Source organism: Hermetia illucens, chromosome 4, assembly GCF_905115235.1.
Source record: "Hermetia illucens chromosome 4, iHerIll2.2.curated.20191125, whole genome shotgun sequence".
NCBI classification, from domain to species: Eukaryota; Metazoa; Arthropoda; class Insecta; order Diptera; family Stratiomyidae; genus Hermetia; species Hermetia illucens.
Window position 1 is genome coordinate 171,847,509 of NC_051852.1, and position 10,053 is coordinate 171,857,561.

The following is a 10,053-nucleotide window of genomic DNA, read 5'->3' on the forward strand; positions in this document are numbered from 1 at the left end:
CAGCAAGATTTATTCCATTAGACCACTCGCTCGGAATTTTCCTGGGACTTTATTTCCACTTGCTTGGTCTTGGTTTGGTCGAAAAATAGAAGAAAATTACGGTTATATCGCATTGCCGCACTATTTTGTCCAGAATTACTGAAAATGGTTCTTCCCCGAAAGATTTATTACACAAAACTGAAAGCATGAGCTGCAATTTGAGGTTGGTATCAAATCCGAACTAGGAACAAGACAGTTTGGAAATTTGCACAAGAGATTAGAAAAACCAAACTTGCCTTAGAAAGCCTTTTGGCAATTTGCAATTTGCTTGCTTTATAGCCATTCGAAGATGACGAGATGGTTAAAAATTATCATTCCTTTGAGTCCTGTTGAAAGCTTTCTGTAGTAGCTTCCAATTAAACGAAAAGCAAATTAATATCTCCTTTGCGTGCAAATAACACCGAAGCACCTCCTTCCACAACGTAAACCTTTCATGAAAGCATAATTCAATTTATGATTATTTTACTTTATTCCAATTTCACTGATTTTCATCTAAATGTAAAGATGACCTTCATTTTCTTTACATTTCGTTTTGATTAAAGCTTCCACCCACGCTCGTAATCCCACCCCCACACTCTATCTATTCTTCTTTAGGCTCTACTGACCTCGCCTTTCATGCAACAAAGCAAGTTTCAAGGCTTTAATATAATAATTTGATACGAAACGGTCTTCCTTAACAGATAGATTCTCTAAATTCTTGTTCATCTGCCGCTGTGAAGCCTGTGCATGTAGTTGTGGGGCAAAAAAGAGAAAGTCGAAAGGAATGGAAAGTATGAAACTCAGAATGTTCCGAAAAGGGATTCTTAGGGAGCCTTTGTTGTGTATGGGCTACAACATGGCCCATTGCAACCTTCAAACAGATTATCCAAGTAAAGAAAAAAATATAATGTTGTTGGAAAGCGAATTGTTTCTCGTGTCACGGTACAAGTATGGGAATTCGAAGGTATGACTGCAGGAAGAAGGGCAAAGAAATATGATAGTGAATTTTTCTCAGATATACGGTGGGGCTGAACTGTATGTAGGCAATGTAACCGTTCAATATACGGAAAAATTCCAAACAGAGAAGAGAAACACACCATCACCAAGCACACCAGGCAAATACAGATAGATAAATCTAAAAGCAAGCATCCTTGGGTAACGTAAAAAATTAGAGTCGTCATTCCCAAGGAACAATAAGAGAAGACTGCTCGAAGCACCATGAAAATATGGAAACGAAAATAAATGAAAAGGATTGAAAGCAGCCAGCTCCAAACCATCGCTCATGGAAGATTGAAATCTGATGTTCACAGGTTTTCGGATACACACCATAATCATTTTCATGAACTTCATCTAAGCCAAGTTGAATTTAAAATTTAAGTATCAAGAAATTCGATAGATACTTAACAGTTAAAGACGACATCCCCCCACACCTACACCCCACGATTACTATGGGAAACAACTCAAAATGGATTTCATGAAAACGATTTTGTTCGAGACAAGTTGACTTATAGCGAACAGCATGAAGTCATGTTTCGGTGACGTAGGTGGAAAATACCATTTTCAAATGTAAACTCCTGGCCCCTTTAGGGTGAAAAGTCTTGTGGTTTAAAACTTTGTAGGTGTTTTAGGTAGATTTTCTCTACCATACCTTGTATTAGCTAAGTAGTATCTATTTTACTCTATCTAGCTACTATGTATCAATGCATGTAAACGAAATCGATTCACATTGCCAAAAAAGGAAACATATTGGATAACAGAAGCTCAACGTTTCAGGTATGAATGTCACCTAGATCGTTGATTCTTTTATCCTCATTTATCCTTAAGATCATGAGGCTTCCCAATGCATCAAGTTTCCGGAAGACATTAACCTCCTTCGTGACGTTTCTGGCTATTGCCAGATTTGCTTCATTTAGGTCGTCGACCCTCGTTGTTATTATCCTTCTGGTTTACCTTATTATGATTTTTCGCAATCCGGACAAGTTATCTGGCAGATAACTTTCATCATCATCAATGGCGCGACAACTGGTATCCGGTCTAGGCCTGCCTTAATAAGGAACTCCAGACATCCCGGTTTTGCGCCGAGGTCCACCAATTCGATATCCCTAAAAGCTGTCTGGCGTCCTGACCTACGCCATCGCTCCATCTTAGTCAGGGTCTACCTCGTCTTCTTTTTCTACCATAGATATTTCCCTTATAGACTTTCCGGGCTATATCATCCTCATCCATACGGATTAAGTGACCCGCCCACCGTAACCTATTCAGCCGGATTTTATCTACAACCGGACGGTCATGGTATTGCTCATAGATTTCGTCATTGTGTAGGTTACGGAATGGTCCATCCTCATGTAGGGGGCCAAAAATTCTTCGGAGGATTCTTCTCTCGAACGCGGCCAAGAGTTCGCAATTTTTCTTGCTAAGAACCCAAGTTTCCGAGGAATACATGAGGACTGGCAAGATCATAGTCTTGTACAGTAAGAGCTTTGACCCTATGGTGAGACGTTTCGAGCGGAACAGTTTTTATAAGCTGAAATAGGCTCTGTTGGCTGACAACAACCGTGCGCGGATTTCATCATCGTAGTTGTTATCGGTTGTGATTTTCGACCCTAGATAGGAGAAATTGTCAACGGTCTCAAAGTTGTATTCTCCTATCCTTATTCTTCTTCGTGTTTGTGTTTGACCAATGCGGTTTGATGTTGTTGGTTGATTCGTCTTCGGTGCTGACGTTGCCACCATATATTTTGTCTTGCCTTCATTGATGTGCAGCCCAAGATCTCGCGCCCATTGTCGCCTGCTCGATCTGGATGAAGGCAGTTTGTACGTCTTGGGTGGTTCTTCCCATGATGTCGATATCGTCAGCATAGGCCAGTAGTTTGGTGGACTTGAAGAGGATCGTATCTCTTGCATTCACCTCAGCATCACGGATCACTTTCTCGAGGGTCAGGGTAAAGAGGACGCATGATAGGGCATCCCCTTGTCGTAGACCGTTGTTGATGTTGAATAGTCTTGAGAGTGATCCTGCTGCTTTTATCTGGCCTCGCACATTGGTCAGGGTCAGCCTAGTCAGTCTTATTAATTTCATCGGGATACCGAATTCTCGCATGGCCGTGTACAGTTTTACCCTGCCTATGCTATCGTAGGCGGCTTTAAAATCGATGAATAGATGGTGCAACTGTTGCCCATATTCCAACAGTTTTTCCATCGCTTGCCGCAGAGAGGAAATCTGATCTGTTGCTGATTTGCCTGGAGTGAAGCCTCTTTGTTACGGGCCAATGATGTTCTGGGCGTATGGGGCTATCCGGCCTAGCAAGATAGTGGAGAATATCTTATAGATGGTACTCAGCAACGTGATACCTCCATAATTGCCGCACTGTGTGATATCTCCCTTTTTATGTATGAGACAGATAATGCCTCGTTGCCAATCGTCAGGCATTGATTCACTGTCCAAGAACCACTTTGTTTAACTGGTCGCCTCCATATTTAACTAATTCGGCTGTAATTCCATCGGCTCCTGGCGACTTATGATTTTTTAGTCGATAAATTGCACGGACTGTTTCTCCTGAACTTGATGGTGGCAGTATTTGTCCGTCGTCTTCAGTTGGTGGGACCTCCAACTCGCCAATGTTCTGGTTGTTCAGTAGCTCATCAAAGGACTCAACCCATCGCGCCAATATGCCCATTCAGTCGGAAATCAAATTTCTCTCTTTGTCTCGGCAGGATGAGCATCGAGGTGTATAAGGCTTCATCCTGCTGACTTGTTGGTAAAACTTGCGCGCCTGGTGCGGTTGCTCCCTGTACTTTTCTAGTTCACAGATTTGTTGGTTCTCCCAGGCTTCCTTTTTCCGTCTGTGAAGTCGCTTCTCCGCTCGACGGAGCTCGTGATAAGTCTCTGCGCGTGCCCGCGTTCTTTGAGAATGCAACATTACTCGGTATGCGGCATTCTTCCGTTCCGTTACTAGTTTACATTCATTGTCAAACCAGTCGTTCCGACTCCTTTTGCGGCTGGGGCCAAGTATGCTTGTGGCCATATCCATGATAACGTTCTTCAGGTGATTGTGAAGATCATTTGTTGATGCTTCATCTCCAGGTCCTCTGTTGACCGCGGTTATTGCGGCATCCATTTCCCTCTTATAATTGTCGCGGAGGGTTGTGTTGTGGATGGCTTCAGCGTTCACTCTCACCTGATTGTCAGAGGGGATTCTAGGTGGTATTGTTATTCGAGCTCGGAGCACCATGCCAACGAGATAGTGATCTGAGTCTATATTGGCCCCCCTATATGTTCTGGCACTCATCAAGGCTGAGAGGTGGAGGCATTCGATCAACACGTGGTCAATTTGTTTGAAAGTGGTCCCATCTGGAGAGGCCCATGTATGTTTGTGGACCGCTTTCCGCGCAAACCAGGTACTTCCTACAACCATTTCGTGTGACCCTGCTAATTGAATAATCCGCAGTCCGTTATCATTTGTTTTTTCGTGTAAGCTATGGGAGCCAACGTATCGCCTGAATACGGGCTCCTTCCCTACTTGGCTGTTAAAATCCCCAAGTATTATTTTGATATCATATCTGGGACAGGCTTCGAGGGTTCTTTCTACTGCCTCGTAGCAGGTATCCTTCTCGGACTCTGCAGTCTCCTCTGTAGGGGCGTGAACGTTAATGAGGCTTATATTTGTAAACTTGCCTCGCAAGCGCAGAGTGCATAGCCAGATAACTTTGCTTTCCGCATTGTCATCCTTGTCTTCAGCTAGGAGATTTTTGATATGGTAGCTGACTTGGGAGTGGATGATAGGCACCCACCGTTTTTGGTGGTCCTGCTTGTGTGACCACACTATTGTCAGGCTGTTCCTCCCCATTTTTAAGGTTTTATGAAAAACAAAACCTTCTTAAAATCGGTTTACTGTTTATCTGTCTGTATTTTTTTTTTGTTTTTTGGCTGGTGGAAATCGATCATGAATCGAGGACAGGGATGCCGCACTTTGACCGACTAAAGGTTCCCATATTTTCTCCACACTCTCCCTGCGGAACCATCATTCTGTTATTGCTTCGCAGGGCTGTCCAGTTTATTAATTGTTCATGGAATAGCTGCTTTTGCTTTATCTGGTGTTAGTTGCATTAGCTTCGCTTCCATGTCTCCGTTCAGCTTCTGCTTTTTTAAGCCATTGGTGCATCTGTTTCACCGCTCCAACTAGTGCATTCCACGCGATATCCAATTTCACCATATAGCTAACCAGATTTTCCACCGTTGCCAGGGACCCCAGCTCATTCTCGAGGTTTCTTCTTGGACGTTCGAATATTAGGCAGACGAAGAAAACGTGTTCTGCATCTTATGCTGCACCTTCACATATAGAACAATCGGGCGAGTCATCCAATCCGAGCCTATGGAGGTACTTTCTGTACCCAATGTGTCCACTGAAGAATTGAGTCAAGTTGTAACTCATCTCGTCATGGTTTCGTGTAATCCACATCCTTATGTTCGGGAGTAGGCTATATGTCCACCAACCATTCTTCGCCTGGTCCCATGCTGTTTGCAACGCAGCCAATGACCTTATTTGCTCAGTGTGTTTGCTAAGGCTCGCTTTCTGCTTTCTGCAATTTTTATCGCAGATGCCCACATTGGTGCTGCGTATAAAAGAACAGACCTGAGACTCGCGATAAAAGTAATCGTCGACTGTGTTTCGGGCCGCCTGTATTTGGAAGCATCCTTGCTAATTTCGAGCTTAAGGTCACTAATTTTGCCCAGTAAGCTTGAAATGGGATTTAAAACTGAGCTTTAAGTCGGTTCAAATCTTACTGGTGGCAGAGAGATTTGTTGCCGTGACTGAATGTTGGATACCAGTCGATTCAACTGTGAATGAATACCTGAGCCAAATTAGGGTAATTATCCCGGGCGAGCGCAATGGTCACTCCATTGCCTCCTACAGTGTACTGTAGCGTACCGTCACGGTCTTGAATCAAGAGCTCTAACACACTTCAAGGCCTTGATCCAATATAGATTGTTATGCCAACGATTATTATTATTAATAAAGTCGAAAGCTATTCCCAGATATTTTAGCGATTGCTGGGAACGAACGGTATGTGAGCCGATGCAGATCTAAATGTGTTTTTATTTTCGATGCTTCCTAAAAGGTACCAATTACGTTTTCTGTCCGGCAAACTTCAGTCCAAAGTTTTCAAGTCAAGACTTAATCGTATAGATAGCCGCACTCATATAAATTTCTACTTCGTCAGGATGTTATGGCCACCTTAACGTCATCTGCGAACCCCACGACAACAGGGAGCCATTATGTTCCATAGCATAGGGCCCAGAACAGATTCCTGCGGAACTCCGGTCGTTATATCGTATGTCCTCGACCCTTTATCCGAATTGTAAAGTAACTTCCGCTGTCGGAAGTAATCGAAAATTATAGATAATTTATAATTTGGCGTTTGTGCCGGGATGAGTGCTTCGATGATACCATTCCATCTGGCAGAATTGAATGTGTTTTTAATGTCGAGAGTCATCAGTGCGCAGGATTTTCCTTGGTCAAAGACTTTCCTGGCTAGTTCCTGGTAGCATAAACCACTTACCAAGCCGAAGCCAAACTACCTATCTACCCGCCACTATCGATTATTTAATGTAGCCAGTTATATATTATCCGCTCGAAATACTTGCCTGTATTCAGAAGAGAAATAGGTTTGTAAGATGTTAGGCCGCCTATCAGTCTTCGGAATCAATTCAAGTTTTTGTAATTTCCACTCCGCGAGGAAAGATATGTCTTTTAGACAGTCTGTGAATACTTGTGCGAAAATTCTTGGTGCCATCCTCATACCCAGTTTCAATGCCGCGTTTGGGATTTGATAAATACCGGAGACAACGTTATCCTGGACCATCCTGTGAATCCAGAGTCTCGTCTGCGATTGCTGAAGGGATATCTTCGGCACTTAGTGAGATCGTAGGAAATGTAGTTTCCGGAAATTGGTAAAACCGTGTCAAAACGATCTCCGGCAGCAATCTGGAACACATAATAGATGGAGATGGCTTTAATCTTTTACTTGTGACATAACCAATTTGTAGGCACCTCCCCAAGCGTCAAAATCTGCCTCATTATAGAGCCGCTTGAAGCAATCATTTTTACTCTTCGTGATTACCAATTGCAACTTTTTACGCTGGTTTTTATACTCAAAAGTACTGGTGCTCATATCCTAGCGTGTTTCTACGAGGTTCACTTCGACTTCTGGCCTTCAAGCATTCCGTCCGGCATTTCGCTATTTCAGGGTGCCGCTAATAGTTGCGATTCCGTTTTAGGTAGTGTATATAGCATGGCAGCATCACAGGCTCGATATATCTGTTGGGACAACTGCGACGCCCTATCTACAGCGGTTCCAGAAAACTCAATATGCCACCGCAATGCCTCCAGAAATGTATCCTTATCAAGTGATCCTGATGACCAACCTGGTTCCCGTCTCTTCCGGTTAACATTTATTGCTCTAGGTCGTTTATCGATGGTGATATATTTCGCCTGGTGGTCACTATGCATGTACTCCTCGCCAACATGCCATTGCATATGCTTGACCAGCGAATCACTAACGAAAATGGAATCCACAATGGAGTCTAGTTCTCCGCGCCCAAATGTGTTTACGCTTCCGACAGTAGCCAAGGTAATAATTTAGGCAGGAGAACATCTCGAGTATGATTTTTCCTCTTTCATTTGTCTCGCGACTTCCCCACTACTCTACCTAAGCGTTGAAGGCATTAGCAATAATCTTGGAGTTGTGCGCCTTTTACTAGTCTGTCTAGCATATTGCAATGTTCTGATGTTGTCATGCTTGGTGCGGCAAATGTAGAGGTTATCGATCTTAACTCTCATAAAATCGTATTCGCGGTCCTCCATTGCTTGTTGTAAAAGTCGGTTTCCGCAAGCCCACACCGTAGTCTTTTCCCTTGCATCCGGTTCCCAAACACCTTGATGGAGATTATTGTATTGCTCACAAACAATCTTCTTCTTTTTCTTCAGCCTTTGTCCCGTTCACAAGCGGGGCCGGCTCGTCGTGATCGGCTTCGCCATTTGGCTCTATCGAGTGCCTGATCTCGGTGCAATCTCGAGGCTTTCAAATCCCCATCTAGCGTATCAAGCAATGTCAATTTCCTTTTCGAATACTTTTTGTGATAGCGGGTCCTGAGCAGCTTGGCAGTGATTTAAATTCAGCTGGATGACTCTCATGTATGTAAGCTGTCTGCCTATCTGTCTGTCACACCTTATATCTCAGAAACGGTTACTCCTACTATTGATACGAAATTTATCCTATTCTATCCTATTGCATTTTTTTACCGGGAATTATTGCATGGAGTATCAAAATACTTTTCGAAACCGATCTTAGTTTTGACATTGATTGCCATTTTCTTACGAAGTAATTCTTCAAAAGAGTGATTTGATGTTTGTTGATGGTATTCTGTGTAGATTTTGTTTTTGGCATATGTCAAACTTGATTTTTCCGCTATTGTTAATGATGAGTAGGTCCATGAAGGGTAGTGGCTCAAAATATTGGTAAAATTCCAAATTGCTCTATGCGGTCTTCGGTGCGCTCCATAAAGATATTGCTAACAAGTGGGTGATAGCAGATTGACGCACACCGATGGTTTTGAAGTATCGATTCCTGAACGTGAAATAGCTTTTTCTCATACATAGGGTGGTTAGCTTCATATATTGTCGTACTTTTCCTCTCCATTTCTACGATAACTCGTCGGTTTTTATTTCCGCAACACATCACACCGATAATGCGTTCCAGCACAAAGTAAGTACGGCCATGCGAAATGTATCTATTGTCACATTTCAAGAGAAGACGCGGTAGTTTTCGACTGCAGAGACGCGAATCTAGAGTAGAAAACCTAGTGTAGAGCCCACTGAGAATACCACCAGGGTTCTACAGGATATATCACAGGTTGCATTGATAACAGCTTTTGGTATCTCCATGTATGGCCCTTAGATCGGCCGTCTTCAGCGAGGATCTTTTGTAGTCTCCATGTCTGCTTTGTATCGTCTATCAATAGGCCGTGGTTCTAACAGGATCCAACGGCACGGCTACGTCGATTATGATCCACGCTGGTTCTTCCTTGAGAAGCAGAACTAAGTCGAGCTCATTGTGATCAGCACTGTAATCGGTGACAATAGAGTGACCCCACAGTAGTTTGACTCGATCATTTTCCAAGATTCTCTGCAGAGTATACTTATAATAAGGATTATAGTTTGCCATTAAGTGATACCTCAATGGAAAATTTTGATGGATAATATTGCAGACGGAGTTATGGCAGCTAGTGATCTCAGTACTGATCAACAGGCTGCATGCAAATGTTACGTGCTGAATGTCTCCGACCCACACTTTCATAATTTACAACTGGAGTTACCACCTGAGGAGTTATAAAAGACGTTTGTAAGTCAAGCACCTCCTTCCTCCCTGATGAGGTAAAAGGTTTTAGCACAATGATATAAAGGTGTTAGAACGTCCAGTGTTTGCAAAAATAGACGGGAACGTACAGTGAAATTTATTTATTTATATATTTAACGGACAATAAACAGAGTAAACTCCAATTACTTATTACCCTCAGGAGGAGGAGAAAGCAATAATCTTTACCTATGCTTAAAACTACTTAAGGAAGAGAAGTTTACAGGAACAAACTGTTGTACGTTGTAACTTCGGCAATGTCTCGGAATCGAGGAATGAAAGCCCGCGAAGAGCACGTTGAAAATGTCTGTGTTGCGTGTACTATAAGACGCAGGATGGCAGGTGATGTCGTTTGTGGCGGAGCAGTCCATCAGACGCGAGAAATGTTTAAAAAATGTCCATAAATCCAGAAAGGATCTACGGGGTTGTAGGAAGGAAGCGGATGCGGAAGGGGTAGTCCACAAGAGGGAGATTTTTCTTAAAGAAAAGGGAACGGGTGGACTAAGGTTATACATTTTCAAGCGCAAGACAGTACAGCAACTTGTGCTCAAGGTATGGGACAGCGAATCAATGCCTGACGATTGGCAACGAGGCATAATCTGTCTCATACATAAAAAGGGA